Source organism: Eurosta solidaginis, chromosome X (assembly GCF_040869045.1).
Source record: "Eurosta solidaginis isolate ZX-2024a chromosome X, ASM4086904v1, whole genome shotgun sequence".
NCBI classification, from domain to species: Eukaryota; Metazoa; Arthropoda; class Insecta; order Diptera; family Tephritidae; genus Eurosta; species Eurosta solidaginis.
The window spans coordinates 143,792,658-143,814,345 of NC_090324.1; the positions used below are offsets into that span (position 1 = coordinate 143,792,658).

The window sequence follows — 21,688 nt, forward strand, 5'->3', positions numbered from 1 at the left end:
TTTTCTGGAAGAGTTTCCGCGTTAGACTCATTTTCTGCACTTGTGTCCAGAGCGCAGACCGTTTGAGGCATGCGCTTACGTCATCAGCTCTTGTTCGTCGAGGTATTACGGGTGGAGTCTGACGAAAAACTGTTATTCTTCCCATGATGTGGTTATATCGCCTGATGTTTTGCGATTCACTGCTTCCACGGCCTTCTTGTATGCCATTGTACACTCGTCCCAAGCAATGAGGCTGTACTCTTCAAAAATCTTCGCTTTGTCACTATTGGCACAAACTGGAGTTTCACTTGCATCAAGGTTCAAGTGTATCTTAAACATAGTGGGTGCGGTTTTCCCCCGGGGAGTAAGATGGCAGCAATACCCGCAAAAGCCACGGCTAATGCTTTCTTGCCCTGTCTTCTTACATCAGCAAGAAGTAGTCGAGTCAGAAAAGTTTTGCCTGTACCCTCCGGCGCATACAAAAAAAATGTTTCGCCATTTTGAAGTATTTTATCATAGAAGCTGGAACTTCTCCATAATCCAACTGTCTGCGAAAGCATGCATGTATGGAGTACTCGCTAAGGACCAACGAGTGCTCCAAAATTAACCACAATTCATACAAAAAATATGGTCCAATTAACAATGCGATGTCCAGGGACTGGACTATATACTCCAGCTCCGCATTACATCAGAGTAATCCATGGAGTACCCACAGTCCAATAAACACCGTGTAGTGATTAAAATCGTTAAAAACGAGCAATGATCGGCTTACAATATGCCTGCAAAAATCGCGAGTACTCCATGCATGCATGTATGGAGTACTCGTTATGGACCAAGCGAGTGCTCCAAAATTAACCACAATTCATACAAAAAATATGGTCCAATTAACATTGTGATGTCCAAGACTGGACCATATACTCCAGCTCAGCATTACATCAGAGTAATCCATGGAGTACCCACAGTCCAATAAACATCGTGTAGTGATTACAATCGTTAAAAACGAGCAATGATCGGCTTACAATATGTTCGTGTAGAAACATGAGTTGGTCCATTGCTTCATTACAATGGAGTATAATGGTAAGTACTCCAGTGGACCACATGATCCAACGATTTTTGCAGGGTTGGCATAGACTTGACTTGACTAGAGAACTGTCACCCTGCAAAAATCGCGAGTACTCCATGCATGCATGCATGTATGGAGTACTCGCTATGGACCAACCGAGTGCTCCAAAATTAACCACAATTCATACAAAAAATATGGTCCAATTAACTTTGCGATGTCCTAGGACTTGACCATATACTCCATCTCCGCATTACATCAGAGTAATACATGGAGTACCCACAGTCCAATAAACATCGTGTAGTGATTACAATCGTTAAAAACGAGCAATGATCGGCTTACAATATGTTCGTGTAGAAACATGAGTTGGTCCATTGCTGGATTACAATGGAGTATAATGGTAAGTACTCCATTGGACCACATGATCCAACGATTTTTGCAGGGTGTTACCCTGTACGTTAATACCCCCGGTAGCAAATACTTTTTTTGCTACCTATTTGGCGAAAATAAATCCAGGGGTACTCCTGATCCACCTTTTCGTATATATTTAGGAAAGGGGTTGAGATATCGGAATCAGAGTTACATATCCAACAACAACATTGCACTAAAATGAACCCAATGTAAAAGCATTTCCTCATACCTTTCGCTTGATCAAACATACAGACAAACAGACAGGCAGGAGCTTTCATTTGATATATATATTCGGCAAACACTTGCTAGGGTTACCCGTGTCCATATCTTGGGATCTAGGCCCTACTGATCTACCGGATTAAAACTACACTAAACTTTAAGTTAGAGCTCTAGTTTCACAATGACGAAAGTCGCTTTTAATTTTATGCAGTGGTTTTTGAGTGATGTCTGGTCAAACTTATAGACAAACAGACAGACACAAATTTTAAAAACTGTCCGTATGGACTCAGATGCTCTAATAATGACCCCGGGCACCAATTTTTCTTTTATATCTTCAATGTACGGACATCGCCCTGTTAGAATTGTATTATATGTAGAGATCAGCCGTTTCAAAACATTATTTAGGTATAGAATGGCAATCTTAAGAAACATTGAAAAGCTGAAAGTTCTTTTTAAATAGGGTAACTCCTTGGCAGTGGTTCGGCCAGCCCAGAATGCGTATATAGTCCTTTCAAAAACTTATTTGCCAGGTGTCATTTCCCAGAAGTCGTTTGGCGTCGGCATATAACACGTAGCTCCCGCCAATATGTAGGAAAGATAAAAAGGCAATATACCAAACACTTGAAATAAACTGGTCAGGAGCAGGTTGTTTCAAAGGACAAAAATTACATTTACTTATTGAAACGACACGGTTAAAAGTCTCAACCTAAGTTGGCTACTTATTCAGTCGAAGCCTTTCGTTGCGCGCGGACGTGCTTTTTAATCGCTCTCGTAGTTTTCGTCTTAATGTTTTTTTTCAACTTCTTACAATGGACGATTTTTGTGGAAAGTGTAACAGACGGTTTTCGAGAGCTCTCGATGATGATATAATACCGTGCAATGGATTCTGTAAAAAAACATTCCATAGAGCCAGTAAAGGCATCTCTGATTATGACGTAAGATTATGTTAGGTGACTGACTGTTTGGGTGGTGAGGAGCGGCGGCAAGCAGGTATGCTTGCGGGCCCAGGCTAGCTCGTCGTTTTGGGCGGGGTATTGCACCACCGACCTCACCCGCAGCCACATGAACAAAATAGGGGTTCATACCTGCTTGATGAGAAAAAAGGGAAAGAAAAACTGAAAAAGATATAAACATACGTGAGTAGCAAAGTTAAGAGGGGGAAAAGATGAAGGCCTGTCCTGTCAGGTGGAGTCTACCCTCCCTCTGCAGTGCAACTTGCACCGCACCGTGGGCACTGTGCTGACTCCTATCTACTTACAGTGCCCCTAATCCTGACATAAGTCCGTCCGTCCGTCAACAAGTAATTTCCCTATGTTCACCTTCACTTACCCTTATCGCGCGCAAGGGCAGCACCTACACCAAATATTTAAATTTAGCCCTGCATGACAAGAAGAAAGAATCCTATATTATCAACCATACATTATTTAAGATTTATTAACAATTCAAATATTCCTTAACCTCTACGCAACAATAAATTATGATTGATTTAAAAGAGAAAGGAAATAAAAAACTAACCTACGATTTCAAACAAAAAAACCCTAAATAAATCTAATCTTAATTGGCCTTATCTCACCATAATACTACGACTACTATTTCAATTGCCAAGTAATTCAAAATAAGCAAAAAGCGATTACCAATAATATATAAAAAAAACTTAAGCTACGTTGATGTCTAATTACAAAATATTTAACTTCCAATTCACAAAGAAAAACCATAAATATAAAAGCAAAACAAAATTATATAAACGGCCAAAAGGCTAATTCAAAACATTTCGTGTTGGGTTCTGACCCACCTAATGTGCTACTTTTCGTATGGAATCTTATAGATACAATTTCAAAAAAAAATTCAATAACAATATTCCTTACGCTAGTAACAAAATAACCGACAAAACAAACAAATACCTATTCCCTGACCTAACTGAACATATAAATGTAACAAGAAAGGAATGTATGTACAACGGGAAAAATTAATAGTTTTGCATATAAAAAGAATGTCAAAAAGGAATCGAAATTATAGAAATATGTACGTATCAAAATATGTATATGCAAACATAAACTTCCACAAAATTTTGCATGCATATGTACTCAAATAATAATGCAAATTGTAGTTTTTTTGCTCACTTACCAAATCACTCAATTCGTTGAGGATGCCTTCACGTGGTTGAGAAGCTATGCTGGAAAGAGAGGAAAACACTCAAAGCATATACGCTCAGCTATTGATTTATTGATCACTCGCTGTTGCTTAAAGGTAATGAGTGAATTGGTAGTATCGATTCTACCAACGTGGTGATCGTACTAATTGAAATTTGTGTGCAAGATGTAAAAAAAAAAATTAGGAAAATAAAAAAAATGAAAATGCCAGCTTTCAAAGCGTGGACTGTGCGCAAAAAGGGAGCGTAAATTTGCGAATAATATATTTGCAACTTTTAATGTTGCGCCAACAAATGTTTAGGTAAGAATTACCAAATTCTCAAAAGTTTGTAATTTTGAGTTATCCGCCGTGACTAACAAGGAAACGCGAGTATACCCAAAATATAGTATACCATCAAAAATAATGTCAGAAATAAAGCAGGATTAAATGAAAAGTAAAAAAAAAAAAAATGAAGTGAACAATGCGCAAAAGAAAAAAAAAGAAAAATTGGGAAGCAAAAAAAATTAAACCAACTAAATGGTAGGAAAAAAGGACAACGGGAAATTTTTATACAAAACCAAAGCTGAAGTGAATCTATGATAAAGGAAAAAATAAAAAAATGAATTTTTTGTACAAAAAGGAAACCAAATGAATTTATAATGAAAAAAAAGGAACACGAGTGAATGCACACTAAAAGAAAAATGAAAAAAAAGCTATGGAATTTTTATGTAAGAAAACTAAAGCAAACGAGAGAATTTACTATAAAAAAAATTATGTGACCAAAAAAAACTTTTCCCCCCCAAAATTTACAAAAAGTTATGAAAGTAGGTAATTACTCTACTAATAATCTACAATAATATAAATCTACAACAATCTAAAAAAAATCAAAAACCTGGTGTTGTTGTTGTTGTCGCCGTCTCCAAATGTTGCTGGTTTTATTATAACTAGGTTGGTGGTTGTTGCTTTTCGATACCTTTGCTTCTCATTTCGTGGTTAATTGTCAACCATGACTTTTGGGCAGAATCTCACCGGTGTATAAGTGGGTATTCTTAGTAATAGTGACGGGTGTTTTTGTTGTCGTTACCAAAATTTGTTGGAACTATGGGCCGGTGAATACGAGTATAAATGCATGAGTTATTATAGTTGCTGTTACTGCAGAAATTTGTGCATGTGTGTGTCTTGCCAATGTTGTTGGTGCGGTTGGTGGATGTAAGCCTTGTTCCCGGTTATCATCGAACTATGTTGTGTGGATGTACTATCACAAATTATTGTTGTAGTTGTGGTCATGGCTTAGTACCAAAAAGTGTCAGGTCTAATGGCCGTTGCATAAAAACATTGCTATGTTGAGGTTTACGCCGCCAAATCTGGTTTAGAGCTGCCAAGGTCAGTGCCCAGTGAATCCTCTCCAACCGAACTGGGGGTGTTCTAAAAAAATATTAGTAAAAAAGATAATTCCTTAAAAAAAACGTTCATGGTAATGAAGACACCGGATTCATTTATATTAATTAGTTGTTTGCATGGTTAATATATTCGCCTTCATACATATGTCTGTATGGAGGTGGGAATACACTCATGCAAGTTCGCTTTTGGCTTGCCTGAAAAAATTGGCTATATGGAGGCACGCCAGATATACAGTAAAATGTTGGTGTCACTTACCTCAGTGTCCAAGCTTAGCTGCACCAAAAATAGAAATATAGGGGGTTTAGTTCCCCACGACTTTCCCGACTCCGTGCGCACTATCAACTTTTCCACGGAAACATTTCTGGCGGGTTCAAAATCGCGCACTAAAAACTTCTTTTCCCTTTTTTTCTAATTAAAAAAAGTATTTATCTAACACTTGACACTTCATTTCGCACTTCACACCGAGCACTGAAATAGAACTTTGGCCCGTTGCCTAACGTTATGCCCTTTTATAGCTGCCGCCGTGGCAGCGAACGTTACCCAGAACGGAAAACTTCTTCACCTATACGTACAAAACTTTCTTTCGGCTTTCCCGTATTATCATCCTTATACTTACGAACTAACACTTACATACTTAACAACACAACACACACACATAGATACATAACATTCGTGCCCTGGCCGCTCACACTGATTCAAACATATACGTGTATAACATTTGTGTACAGGGCGCAATGTTGCTAGGTTGCTAGCAACATGATGGCTGCTGATAACAGCCTGATGCCAATGCGCAACATTTTACTTCCGCTGCAACAATTCGGCAGACACTTAACCTAGGAACATGTTGTCGTAGCTTTAAGCCAGTGTGGTGAAAGGCTGTCGTTACAATTAATTAAAAACAATCGTCACTTGCTTTATTTTTGTGAAGAGTTCGTAGACATGCCGGATAAGCTCGGTAAAGCTTTAGACGCGATTCTTGTGGGCCAAATGCAAGGGTTTGAAATAGTGTCGAGCGCTTCTGAACACAAGCTTAATAATCTGTCTAAACAGCTCGTCGAACTAAAAAACCAATTAATGGCCTTTTCAGTCATCCAACATCAAAGTTGTTACTGCTGAATCTTGTTGTTGTGTGAGAAATAGCGTGTGTGGTGCTAGAAACAGCGTATTATTTATTTCTATGCCCTCCAACAACAATACTAATAACCCTTTGTCAAACAATCTTATTGAATTTCCCTCTACCACTTAAGGCACGGAATTCTCTCAATCTCCTTTTGAATGTATGCCGACTAACCCGCATACCGTTGGCTTTCAAACAAATTCATCGTGTCTGCCAACATTGGCATTGCTTACCTGTATCTTCTTCGTCTTCCACTTCTACTGTTAATGCGCTTCCAAAATCTATATCTACAACAACATTAACACCTGCAGCAAATAAACAAATGTAATCGTCAAATATGCTATCTAATAGCGTTTTCTTTTCTAAAATAAATTGTTGCCTAAGTAAATGGTAAAGCCTTAATAGAGTTACTCCTACCTCAGAAAATGTTCAACATTTATAGTGCATACAAAGAACATTTCAACTCACCATATTCACTCATATTAACAGAGTATATGTGGAACTCACAAATCACACACACAATATTGCCCATTGCGCATGTAAACAAAAGATCAGCTGTTTTTTATGGGCAATTTTTACGTAATTTTCCTTTAGCTCTTGTTTTTTTCTCTCTTTCTTTCATTCGCTCAAGCAGTCAACTGTGACGTAGATGCGCAGAACGAAGCAATTATGAATTCGTGAGTGCGAAATCTTCTGTGTGTGACTTGTGTGTGGAACTCAAGAATTGAGAGTTTTACAGAGTTGCACTGCCACACCGCCATTTTATACAGGCTAAAAGTGTAACGCTTTTGCGTTGCGAGCAGGCAACAATTTTCACAAAAGAACGAAATACCCCGTAAAGGCGTTGCCTGTTTTTTAGAATAGAACAACAATCCTTGCGCGGCGTACAAAAAGCGTAACACTTTAGCCAGAAAAGAAAACGCTATAATATTCCTACAACAAACAAGTGTCTCTCTACCGCCTCTGCATCTAAATCATCTACACATACAACGTCACCTGCTATATCCCCACATAAATCTAACACAACGTCTACTTCACCACCAGCTAAGAATAATAATAAAAAACCGAAGGCGTCTACTTCTACATCTACACCATCCGAATCAATTGCAGCTGCGCACTCACTCTACAGTCAAAGTTAGTCGTGGTAATGTTATCAACTCTAATTCCACAGTTGTTGCTAACATTACGATAACTAATACTGCGACATGGTGCTCTGCTACCTCCCATTCTTTTGCTCATGTCGCTGCTAGCGCTGCTAGCAACGCAGTTGAGCCGTCGAATAATAACAAAGATTATCGAAAAGTAAAGATGTTGCAGACGCAAACTTCGGTGGAAAGCAGCGGAGCGTAACGAAATTCTAGTAGGTCACTTTCACCACACCAAAAACTTTAACAAAATTTTTAACATAATTTAAGCACAGAAATACACTCATTGGAGTTTTAGAGAGTAAAAGTTAAAATTCTGAACATATTACCTGAATAAAAAGTGTACAAATAATTATTAAATAACAAATACAGACAGTGGTAGTTAACAAATTCTGCTGTGGTAAGTGGTGAATGTGACCTACTAGAAGTTTTGTGAAGCTTGCTTCACACGATTTTTCTGCCCCTGCAACATCTTTACTTTTCGATAATCTTTGATAATACTTTGGTACACAGAAAACGAATGCAGGAAAAGAGTCAAATCGTAATTCGCGTGCTTTTGTTAGTGGCATTAATGACAATGCTGATTTGAATGTGTTTGTGAAATATAAGTGGATCCATTTCTTTTCACTTTGGCATTGCTTCCTCCAAATTAGCCTTGCTTCAAGTTGACTAAGAGAGATGTCGATATAAACTCTCTGGTGAGAGTTTCACTTAAAATTCGTGTGTTTGCATCTGATTACAGCAAACTTTTTAACGCTGCGCTGTGGCCTACGTAATTTTTAAACCCTTCCATTTTTTCCGAAGCCCGGAGAAAATCCTGTAGTGTAGTAGATTAACTAATTCCCTAAACAATTGTCTTAAAAAGCAATTGCCTCTAAATTTGTCAGACAATACCACTCTCTGTATTTATTATCAGAATGTTAGGAGTCTTAATACTAAATTAGTGGATCTTTTCGTACAAAGTTATGACTTCAGTTACGAAGTTCTGATTCTTACCGAGACATGGCTGAAACCATCGGTGTTTAATTCTGAAATTTTATCGGATTCTTATGAAATCTTTAGGAAAGATCGTCTAAACAGAGTTGGTGGTGGCGTGTTGAATGCCGTGCATACCAGGTTCTCTGCAGAGGAAATGTATTTCGCGGACTCTAATGATGTTGAGCTCCTTTGTGTGAAAGTAAAACTCTCTCTATTTACAAATATTTTGTAGCATTAGATATTCCGCTCCAGTCAGATATTTCTATATATATAAAACATGCTTCCCTGGTGAGGTTGGTATTTTCTTTGGCTAGGTCTGTTGATTCCGTCATCGTGGCTGGTGATTTTAAATTCCCTTTTGTGTCTTGGAATCTTATTAATGGTTCGTTAGTTCCCACATCATCTCGCGATATATTTTTCAGATGACTCGTCGAATTTTTCATTGAGTCGATGCGATCCAATAGTTTTGCCCGAAGATGTGTACCATCCGACTTTGGTTTTATACTTGGATTATCTCCATGCACGTGAGCGTAGAACTATTAGGAATGTGTGTTCTGACCAATTTCTTTTCAGGAAGGCCAATATGTCTGTGCTTATTGATGAGGTTTCCAAAATTTCGTGGCCCGCCTACGATGGAGATGTCGAAAGGAGTTGTGCACACTTCAACAATGCTTTATATGCGATATTTCACAAATGCGTACCTATATCTAACACCTCTTCAGCAATTCCAACTTCTGCTTGGAGCTCTAATGAACTCAAATATCTTAAAAATCGAAAAACGCGTTCTATTAAGAAATTCAAATTATCCGGATCAAGAAGTGACTATGCGGCATACTCTATTCTGCGCCACAGGTACATTAGGCTACAGAGAAGATGCTATGCGGATTACTTAAAAAAGATTAAGCATACAATTTTCTCTAATCCAAAGTCGTTTTATTCATTCGTCAGCTCGAAAAGAAAAATCAAGAGGTTTCCAACCGTAATGAAGTTTAACGATCTAAGTTCTAATGATGACAATGAAATTGCCAATATGTTTTCCACCTTCTTTAAATCTTATTACTCCACTGCATATGACTTCCCGCCATTGAACTATTCATTCAAACTTTCCTCGCTTAATTCAGCATTTGTTCCGTATATTCATACGGAAAACGTACTAAGACATCTGGAAAGCCTAAAAATTTCCTATTCTAGCGGACCTGATGAAATTCAATCTGTTGTACTAAAAACGTGTGCTGAATTCCTGTATAAACCTCTTACTTACTTACTTAATTGGCGCTCAACCGTCTAAACGGCTATGGCCGTCCAAGAACGCGCGCCAGTCGCTCCTTCGTTCCGCCAACCGGCGCCAATTGGTCACACCAAGGGAGTTTAAATCGTTTTCCACCTGGTCCGTCCAACGGAGTGGGGGCCGCCCTCTACCTCTGCTTCCATAGGCGGGTTCCGATAGAAGCACTTTCTTGGCCGGAGGATCATCTTTCATTCGCATAACATGGCCTAGCCGGCGCAGCCGCTGCGTTTTAATTCGCTGGACAATGTGGATATCTGCGTATAGCTCATCGGTTAATCTTCTTCGGTACTCGCCATCGCCAACGCGTAGAGGTCCATAAATCTTTCGAAGAACTTTTTTCTCGAAAACTCCCAAAGCCGCTTTATCTGCTGTTGTCATGGTCCATGCTTCTGCCCCATATAGCAAGACGGGTACGATAAGTGACTTGTGGAGTATGATTTTCGTTCGCCGAGAGAGGACTTTACTTTTCAATTGCCTACCTAGTCCAAAGTATCATTTATTGGCAAGATTGATTCTTCGCCGGATTTCAGTGCTGATGTTGTTGCTAGTGTTCCTGCTGGTTCCCAAATAAACGAAGTCTTTTACTATTTCGAAATTATGGCTGCCAACGGTAGCGTGGTTGCAAAGGCGCATATGTGCTGACTCTGCTCAATGCCAGCAGGTACTTCGTTTTGTCCTCATTCACCATCAAACCCATCTTTACCGCTTCTTTTTCCAGTTTGGAGTAAGCAAAACTAACATCGCGGGTGTTCAGGCCGATGATATCAATGTCATCAGCATAAACCTCTACATGTCTTTTTAACGCATCACTAAAGCAAGGGATATTTCCCAAAAGGTGGAAAGAGTCTTTTATAATACCACTTTACAAAAATGGAAATAGATCATGTGTTTCAAATTACCGAGGAATAGCAAAGCTTAGTGCTATTCCCAAACTCTTTGAATCGATCGTCACAAAGCAACATCAATCATTGACTTGTCTCAACATTGTTTTTGCTCGGGTAAATCTACCGTGACTAACTTACTTAAGTTCACAACTCATGTACTGAAAGGATTTAGGGTTAATATCGAAATTGATGTAATTTATACTGATTTTAGTAAAGCTTTTGATAAAGTTTCCCATTCACTTCTTCTGTTCAAACTCGATCGTTTTGGTTTCCCGCCTTTGTTTCTATCTTGGATATCTTCATACTTGATGGATAGAAAACAAACAGTTATATTTAATAACTGTAGGGCAGAATCTATAAACCTTGATCCATTGCTGTTTCTGCTGTTCATTAACGACCTTCCTAATGTTTTGAAGTACTGCAAGCCGCTAATGTACGCTGATGATGTCAAACTTCTTATGCCTATCCCCTCACCTGTGGATAGATCAAATCTTCAATCGGATCTGAATAGCCTAGTCGAATGGTGTAGTGTAAATATAATGTCACTAAACATGCCGAAGTGCAAGTTCATGTGCTTTACAAGGAAATCATGCCAATCCTACGAGTATATGATTGATGATTACACGATTAACCAAGTCATTAGTTTTGTAGACATTGGCGTTACTGGACTCTAATTTTGACTTTAAATTGCATATAGAAGGTTGCGTGAACAGAGCCAAAGGGACTCTGGCGTTCGTCAAACGATGGTCTAATGAATTCGATGATCCATATATTACTAAAACTCTCTTTATCACGGCTGTCATGGAATCCAATTGTTGTCGGAATCGGATTTAAAAACGCCAAAATAATTACTTTGGTGTCATGAAGCCAATGTTATCGGTTTAATGTTCGAATTGGAATTAGTGTCGGCTTTAGGTGTCACAGAATCCGATAATATCGGTTTTGCTATCGGAAACAATCCAATCAGTTAAATGCTGTTGGATTAAATTTTTTCATAGTTGTATTTCTCTTGTAGTTGAGTATTTTCTAATAATGTAAGTAAATAAAAGTTTATTTTATAAAAATAAATGTAAATTTACATATATTTTCATTCTTAATAGGGGAAAACATAAAAATTCAATGCAAAACAGTATTTTGACTGAATTTATGGAGAAACATCCAGATATTGCGAAGGGCTTCACGAAGCACATCATCTCAAATCGTTGACACCGTGCTTCTACCCACACTCGTGCTAAAATCCTTGCTAACTGATCTTTGATAGGGTCCTTCAGCGAAAAATCGTAACGTAGCTGCTAGTTGCAGTATTGGCAGAACTTTCGAGCGCATTAAGCATCCTTCAATGGTGTCCAATACCATTCGGAAAGCCTCTTTGCTTATGCGATAGCATGCAATGTAACTGCAAATACACTATACATATTATAAATAGTTTTAATTACGCTGTCTCCAGAAACTCAAATGGATTGCTGCGATCTCTCCAAAATTTTCCTTTTGACCTTCTCGCAACTTCTTCTTCCAATAATATAAATGCTACAACTGCTGATGCCATTTTGATGTCAATAAATTTGTTTGTTTCTGTTCAAATGCACAAAACAACTATTTCATAAAATTTTGCCCAAAAATTAACATCAAAATTGCCGGTACACCGCAAACCAGCTGACTCGAACATCGGTTTTATTTACATTCGAAAAGAACAAAACCAATACGGTTTTATGACACCAATTCAAATCAATATTGGCTTGTAATTCCGACAAAACGTAAAACCGACTTGGATTCCATGACAGCCCTGTATATATTTGGTGCGGCCAATATTAGAATACGCTTCGATAATCTGGAACCCTCGTTACCAGACGCACTGCGACAAATTAGAGTCGGTTCAAAAGCAATTTCTGATTTTTGCACTAAGGGACTTACCGTGGGACCCCTAAAGGATTATTCCTCCCTACTGCTGCCGTTTAAAACTTATTCAGCTCCCTACGTTACGGAGTCGTAGGGAAACGGTAGGTATGTTATTTGTAGTAAAGCTTATTAGAGGGATTGTAAATAGCCCTTTTCTGCTTGGTGAAATTTTATTTAATGTTCCCTTTAGACCATCTAGACATTTTCAACCGCTTGATATAAGCACATGCAGATCGAATTTTGAAATGCACGAACCTCTTCGTTGTCAAATAAGCACTGTAAAAACATTGATACGTGTAACTCACTCTACGTAATAAAAAAAATATCTGCTGACTACCTTAAATACGCATTGATTTGGGTGGCTTGGAATCACGTCCTTTCCAACCTCCCACACGTTGCAGCTCTACTTGTTGTGTGTCAAATATACATCAGCTGCCCGAAATCACGTCTGATCACCAGCTGCAGTAACTTTGGGCGGGTGGCTTGGAATCACGTCCTTTCCAACCTTACACACATCGCAGCCCTACTTGTTGTGTGTCAAATATACATCAGCTACTCGAAATCACGTCCATTCGGACAGCACTAATAATCAATTCCCGTTGCTCGGCATCACAGTATATCCCCACAACTGATTTAATAATATATATACATATTTTATAATATAATTTTGTTCAATTTGTATGCTCCTGTAATTTATCTGTAATCCGTAACTAAATTTAGTCTGATTAATTGTTAAATTTGTAGACTAATAAATAAATAAATAAATTCACATAACGCCCAAACCTTTTAGGTCTTGTGAAAGTAAGTGCTCTGAGCTGGGTTTAATTTTTAAACTCTTTGGTTTTAAACTTAAACTGCAGAATTTTACGTATTTTAGACCGAAAAACTTCAATTCTAAATCTTGTTCATCCGAAGAGGACTACTTAATTGGCGCTTAGCCGTTTAAACGATTATGGCCGTCCGACAAGGCCACAGTCGCTTCTCTGGGTAAACTGGCGTCATTGGGTCACACCAAGGCAATTAAAATCTTGTATGACATTATGCAAGGCTAATTGACCTATTACTTTGTCAGTGCAAATAAAACAAGTTTATTCACTGTTCCAGCCCGACGTTTCGCTAGTCATCCTAGCATTTTCAAGGGCGGAGTCTATTTTCAAAAACAAACAAAATTTGCACTTTATTTAGATATACTATATAAAAGTTAATAATATAAATAATAAATAAAGTTAATAAATCAACGAGTATATTAAGCACCAGAAAGCTACATAAATCGTTTTCCAACTGGTCCTTCCAGCGGGATGGGGGCCGCCCTCTTTTTCTGCTTCCATAGGCGGGTTCCGATAAAAATACTTTCCCAGCCGGAGCGTCATCTTTGATTCACCTAGCATTACCTAGCCAGCGTGTTTTAATTCGCTGGACTATGTTGATGCATGCGTAAAGCTCGTACAACTCATCATTAGAACTACTTTGGTACTCGCCTCGCCTACGCGTAGAGATCCGTAAATCTTTCAAAGAACTATTCTCTCGAACACTCCCAGAGGCGCTTCGTCTAATTTTGTCATGGTACATGATTTTGCACCATATAGCAGGACGGGTACGATAAGTGACATGTAGAGCATGATTTTCGTTTGCCGAGAGAGGACTTTACTCTTCAATTGCCTACCTAGCCCAAAGTAGCATTTATTGGCAAGAGTGATTCTTCGATGGATTTCAGAGTTGATGTTGTGAAAGTGAGTGCTGTGTTTATGCTGGTTCCCGAATATACGAAGACATTTACTATTTCAAAATTATGACTGCCAACAGTAGCGTGGTTGCAAAGGTGCAAACGCGCTGACTCGAACTAAGGTATATTATACCAATTAACTGTTTTATACCAAAAATCAATACTAACATGCGCTTAAAATATTGTGACGAAGCTTTCCCTGCACCCCAATGCTTCTTAAATAATTGCTGGGGTATACTCGCCGTGTCCAGGTTTCCGTACAATAAATTTATACTTTGGGCCCTTTTCCAAGTCGTACAATTCACTTTATTTAACTTAATTATTTATAACAAACTTATGCCTAAAATTTCATTTAAGTTCTATTATTTACTTTATTTGGTATTCGGTGTCGGCGTGGCCTGGTGGGTAACGGTCCACCCGTGTCCCGTTGGCGTGCTTGCTTACGTTGTTATTACTATGCTCTCGTATTGGTTAACGGTCCGTCCGGTCCAGTTAGCGCGTGGTTATGGGACGCCTTAGTGGCGTGCCTGCTGGCGTGCTTGCTTACGTTGATATTATTATGCTTTTTGTATTGGCTAACGGTCCGCCCGGTCCCGTTAGCGCGCGGTTATGGGATGCCTTAGTGGCGTGCCTACGCTGGCGTTCGTCTCTGCGCTAGGTACTCTGTCGCTGAGGACGCGCGGTTGTCGCTAACGCTGCTACTGCGTTGACGGTCGTGATTAGTATGTTGTTTGCTGATGGACGCTCGTTGATGGTGGGTATGCGGCCACTGGGGACGCGTTGACGCTGGCGTCGCGGTTAGTATTTAGTCACTGAGGACGCTCGTTGATGGCGCTCTGTCGCCGTTGGCGCTGGTGTTGCGCCGGCTGCCGCGATTAGTATTTCGTCGTTGACGCTCGATGACAATGAGTATGCGGCTACCGGGGCGCTTGTTGACGACGCGTTGACGCTGGTGCCGCGGTTAGTATTTAGTCACTGAGGACGCTCGTTGATGGCGTTCTGTCGCCGTTGGCGCTGGTGTTACGCAGGCTGTCGCGATTAGTATTTCGTCGTTGAGGACGCTCGATGATAATGAGTGCATACTGGGTCACTTGTTGAGGACGCGTTGACGCTGGCGTCGCGGTTAGTATTTATTCACTGAGGACGCTCGTTGATGGCGCTCTGTCGCCGTTGACGCTGGTGTTTCGCCGGCTGTCGCGATTAGTATTTCGTCGTTGAGGACGCTCGATGATAATGAGTATGCGGCTACTGGGGCGCTTGTTGACGACGCATTGACGCTGTTGTCGCTGTTAATATGTAGCCACTGAGGACGCGTGGTTGACGTCAGTGGCTCGGTAGCGATTACGGGTAGCCTCGCGGTCGACTGTGGTGAGTCAGCGGAGTGCAGCCTTTAGCGTTCGGTGGCGGGAAATCCACACGTATGGCTCAGTCTGCGTCTACGTCGGGTGGTGATGTCTCGCATTGAAGAAACCTTCTATTTACGACCTATCACCGGGCTATACCGTTTGATGGCGTCGAGGACTCGGTAGCGGTTACGGGTCGCCTCGCGGTCGACTGTGATGAGTCGGCGGAGCGTAGCCTTAAACGTTCAGTGACGGGGAAACCCACACACTCACGTACCGCTCAGTCTGCGTCTACGTCGGGTGGTGATGTCTCGCATTGAAGAAACCTCCTATTTACGACCTATCACCTCCGTTCGTAGATCCGATTAATACTCACAGTGCCGGGCTATACCGTTTGCTGGTAGGTGGCGTCGGCGTTGATGACTCTGTCGCTGGTGCGGTTGACCGACTGGGTCGACGGCGGCGGGGCTTTATGCGATAACTGTATTCACTCGCGTTAGTATATCGGTTCACGGGTGGCGCAACGAGCTATCCGCCTTGACTTGTTCACTTCCACGGCTCCGTACTCACTGACTACTTTCTTGCTATGGTCGTGCTATTCAGTGTTGCCAGAAAAAAAAATGGGGTTAGAATCTAGGAAAAAAGGGCTAGAAAGAGCTAAATTTCTTCAAGAAAATCCGAAAACCGTCGCAAAAAGAGCTAAAAGTATATGTATATTTTTCAATGTAAGTTTTCACATTTATTTCAAGTCAAACTTAAACAAAGTTATAAAAAAGGTACAGTAAACTAACAAAAAAAAAATAAATAAGGTACAATAGAGGTACATAAATAATACTGTTTTTATAGTTCATTTTATATTTTTTAATAACAAAAATACGTTTTTTTTTTACTTTTGTTTTGCCATTTGGCGGTAAGGTATCGTTAAAAAGTAAGAAGTATTTTGTACACTACTACAATGACGGCACGGCTATAGGTTCGGCAAAAATACGACTTGCCATAATGTTGGCCGATGAAAATGAATTTAATTTTTTTTAAATTTTTTTATTAAATTTTTAGCGTCCTACGGATGTACAAATCACCATTAAAATACACGTGTGCGATATTCAAGTTTATGTTGGGACGAGATATGTTTGAAGGGCCTTAGTCTTCAAAATCTATGATTTCGTCCTCAGAAGATGAATTATTATTTTTGCTACACTCATAAATATTTTTTGTGTTCATTAATTTTATGAAATCGTTGTTTATTTCAAAGTCATGACAGCATTTATTCAGCCGTTTAAGACCACTTCTTATTGTCAGAAGCGAATTCAACATAACTAACCTCATTTTGTTTCTGTGTTTGATTTTAATCAAACTCATGGTTGAAAACGTTCTTGCAACTTCAGCATTACTTAGTGGCAGCACAAAATGGACAAGCTTTTGGAATTATACTGTTTAACACCATTTGTGAAATATGAAAACTTTTGAGGTTTTACAATTCTCAACCGAAAAGAAATCTATTTTGCTAAGCGTTTCTATAAGCGTCTATAAATTTATCTTATTTTTTAATTCGTATATATTCTTCAAAGGTATAATGAAAATAAGGTACAGGAGACAAAAATTTATTATAATCTGAAGTTAAAGGGTCAAAACTCTTAGAAGGTGACACTATGCTGTTGCACAAGCTGAAAAGCAAATATACAACCTCATGACACAGTTTATCAATTAAAGTTTTTGTTACGAGTTGAGTACCGAGTTGCCACATCATACATAACGAAGCAAATAAAATAAAACTTCGACACACATAAAACACATTACAAATTTAACAATTGCCGAGCTAAGGGCTAAATCGGAATTTTTGGACCTGAACGCAAAAAAAAGGGCTAGATCTGGCTTCAAAAGCACCAAAATGGCAACACTGGTGTTATTATATATTTGAATCAAAACAATAAATGTGTTTGTTCGCCGACATGTTGCGACCGTGTTGCTACGATCGGTCACGTGTCGGTAGAAGTTGTTATTGTTCTGTCGCATGATGCATTGTCGCATGACTTGGGTATATCGTTGTTTGATGTTAGGTTAGGTTAGGTTAAAGTGGCTGCCCCCGCTGTCCGAGCGGAGACTCACGTAGGCAGTTGTGGCCCGTTGTGCTACCACGCGGGGGCCCCTATTTTTGTTTTCCTACTTTCGAAGAAGAAGAAAGTTTAGACCCCAGTGAGGCTAAACCAGCGCGTTTGCCTGATGAAACGCCAGATGTCGTTTGTGCTTGTAGATTCAAGCTCCGCCAGGCACCTAAAGGAGTGTCTGTGGCGGCATTGGTACCTGGTTTTTGACAGTGCAGGACAGTGGCACAGATAGTGCTCTACGCTTTCTATCTCCTCCTCGTCCCTACATCTGCGGCAGAAGTCATTTGTCTGTAGGCCCAGATAGGCACCGTGAGTGCCCATGAGACAGTAACCTGTCAGAAGGCCCACTAGTGGGCTTGTAGACATACGGTTTAACCATATCACAGATAGCGATCTCTTTTCATCCAGCTTAGGCCAGATTTGCTTCGATATACTACATGTAGGTTCCTTGGGCTTATAGACATACGGTTTAACCATATCACAGATAGCCATCTCTTTTCATCCAGCTTAGGCCAGATTTGCTTCGATATACTACATGTAGGTTCCTTGGGCCATCTGGCGTTTGCTTGATCCGTGAAAAGAGATCGTAGGCAGTGTTTGCAAGTGTTTAGAGGAGGGTTGGTCCAACCATCGGAGGTTATTGTTTGCAGGTTGGTGCCTTCCCTAGCTAGCTCATCCGCGGCGCAGTTTTCTGAGATGTCACAGTGGCCAGGTACCCATATTATGCTTAGGTTGCAATTTTCAGCTAGTTTGTTGAGAGTGTCTCTGCACTTCAATGCAACTAGTGACGAGGTGTTACTGCATTGCAGGGAGTTTATGGCAGCTTGGCTGTCAGAGAAAATTGAAATAGAATTGGTCACCTGCAGGTTAGCAAGTTAGAGGGCTGCTTCGCAGATAACTATAAGTTCAGCCTGAAAAACACTGCGGTGGTCGGGTAAGCGAAAGCTCTCGCTTATATAGAGCTTCTCCGAGAATATTCCGCTGCTGACTCTGTTGTTGTTTAGTTTAGAGCCATCTGTAAAAACGGAGATCTCGGCTCCGCGCCGTTTGCCCACTCGTTCCTCTCTGGGATTCTTGTGGAAAATTTGTTGTCCCAGCAAGGGGACGGTGTTTTATGGTCCAATTTCAAGAATGTTTCGGGGACCTGCTTCAGGATCCGGGTGTGGCCAAACCTGCAGTCCCTCCATTGGTTCGATAGCGTTGAGCCTTGCCGCGTTGCAGGAGGCACAGTATTTACCATATAGATCAGTGGGTAGAAGAAATAATATGGTTCCAAGAGCTTTGGTGGGAGTGGAGGGAAGGGCACCGGTGGTAAGCATTGCCGCCATCCTCTGCACTCTCTTTGCTCTTGTTAGATTCGATATCGAGTGCCGTCCACCACACGGTGACGGCGTAGAAGAGTATGGGTCTCACCACTGCCGTGTAGATCCAATGGACTATGCGTGGCTGGAGACCCCACCTTTTTCCTATTGCCAACTACAAGCGTAGAGAGCCATTGTGGCTTTCCTGGATCGTTCCTCCACTTATCGCTTCCAGTCCAGCTTCCTGTCTAGAATAACTCTGAGATATTTTACCTCGGTAGAGAGTTTGATTGCCCTCCCATTTAGGGACGGGAGGGTAAATTCCGTTATAATGCGTTTGCGGGTAAAAAGCACCATCTCAGTTTTTTCACTGCTGATGCTGAGTCCGCATTCCCTAGACCAAGTGTTTGTTAGATTAAGGGCATTTTGCAAGAGTTCGCCAAGCACCGGAAAGTGTTTGCCGGTAACCGTAAAGGCTATGTCGTCGGCATATGCAATGACTTGGCATCCGGTGGGCTGTAGTATAGATAACAGAGCGTTCACCGTCCGGTTCCATAGTAGAGGAGAAAGAACGCCTCCCTGGGCGGTTCCTCTGTTGGTATACCTTATTAACGATGAGCTGCCCAGCTCAGAGATAATGCTTCTCTTGTTTAGAAGGAGCTCGACAAATTCCACAAGAGCCTCTTCCACCCTAGTGAACGTAGATTTTGTGACCGCTGCTGGGAGAACGTTGTTGAACGCCCCTTCTATGTCGAGAAAGATACCCAGCGTGAATTCTTTAAAAGCAAGACCCTTCTCTATTTTAGTAGTGATAGCATGTAGAGCTGTCTCTACGGATTTGCAATTAGAGTAGGCGTGTTGGTTGTTGGAGATTAGTGCTTGATTTGCCGATCGTCTAATATAGGCGTCCAGCCTTGCTGTTGAAGTTGGTATGGCCTAGTCTGTTGCGTGGTTGTTGTGTAGGCCAAATTTGTTGGCAATATTTGGTCCTCACATTATTTCACTTTATTTTATACAATCTTACAGCAAAAAAGTACCTACATACTTAACAATAAATCAAGAAATACAACAACATCCACATTAGCCGGTTCCGCTGATGTTAGAAAAAATACATGGAGACGTATACCATCAGGCTGTTTGAAAATCCCACGACAATAGCCAACATTGTAAAACAGGTGACAAAAATATACACAATTTCATATCAGGCAGATTAAAGACTTCAATACTTTATCAAAAATAATGAAGCACACAGACTTATCCAATCATCGTCATAGTTGAAAATGTTAAAATGCATCACCTATTAAATCTGTCTAACGCAAAGTGTCCACGTAAATCCTCCTAGGCACTACGACTCTTAGCCAGCTAAAACAAAAAAGATGGACAATAAAATGTTATAATATTGTTTATTGAATGTTATCTATTTTTCTTTCAAAAATTGAGTTGTATGCACATTTATTCATAAACAAAGTAATATTAAATGTATAATTAGAGCTTATTCGGTCGTTCAACTTAAAGCAATAACATTATATTTTTTACAAATTGTAGTACATACACACCTTGATATAAATTGTAGACTTCGATTAAATTACACATATTTACAAAAATATATACATTTAAAAAACATCTACATTCTATCTGAGCTGTTCGTCAATTGTTGGTTGTCACACATTTGTATGCACAGCTGATATTATCTACGTCTTCTTTGTAATTCATTGCATTATTTATCTGCTGCTGGATTCGAAGCCCTTCCAATAAACAAATAAAAGATTAACGTTGGAATAAGCTCTAATTAATAAATCAAATTAACAACTCCCTTGGTCTAGTGAATAAAATAAAAAAAAAATTGCAGACAGTTTTTTAGCTGGATCGTCAGTTTTATGAAAGAATTCAGCTGTGCTCCTAAACTTTTTTAAGTATTAAAAAGTATTTGGAAATCTTTTGGTATACTTTTTAAACTCGTTTTGGATTTTACAATTTTTCGAGTTTTTATAAAATAAATAAGTTTAAGGTACGATAACCTCCGAAAAGATTTTAGGCCGAGTTTCTCTGCCAATTTGCATAGTGCTCCTTTTTTTAATTTTTCCTAAAAATAGGCGGGACCCCTACATGTTTTATACAGACTCCGAACGGCGTATGCATGGCAGATGAGTTTTCACTGAGAAAATTTTTAAGGCAGAAATACACTCGGAGGGTTTGCCAAATCACTGCCGAGGGGCGACCCCGCTTAGAAAAACTGTCATCTAATTGAAAAAACTTGTTTCTAAAATTATAATGTTGCTTTGCCCGGGGCGGAACCCAGGATCTTCGGTGTGGTAGGCGGAGCACGATTTATAGTTTTTTTTTACTCTTAATCAGAATTTCGCCTTCGTCTTTCTGTAACAATGTAATCTAAATTAAATATATGTTATTTCTAGATTTTACACCTAACTGTGAAAGTACATATGTGCTTATTCGCTTGAACGCCGTAAGGTCTTTGGCCGCAAACCCTACAGAAAGAAACATTTTTCTTCTTAAACAAAATATTGAAAATTATTGATTTTTTCTTGACATCTTTTTAATGGAAATAGGCTTCCAATATAGCAATAGTTGAATAATTAAGAATTTTTTAATTTGAACTAAACATTGATCTCAATAAGATTAAAAATTAATGTAGAAAACTTGACTAATGATTTTATTAGCGCTTTGTGGAAAATTGTCCCTAATACAGA

General features: G+C 39.7%; 1 protein-coding gene across 6 annotated transcripts in view; it reads left to right on the forward strand.

Moving 5' to 3' along the window:
* LOC137235448 (eukaryotic translation initiation factor 4 gamma 3-like) overlaps positions 1-21,688 on the forward strand; it is a 925,455-nt gene that overhangs the window by 188,592 nt on the left and 715,175 nt on the right. The window lies entirely within an intron of this gene.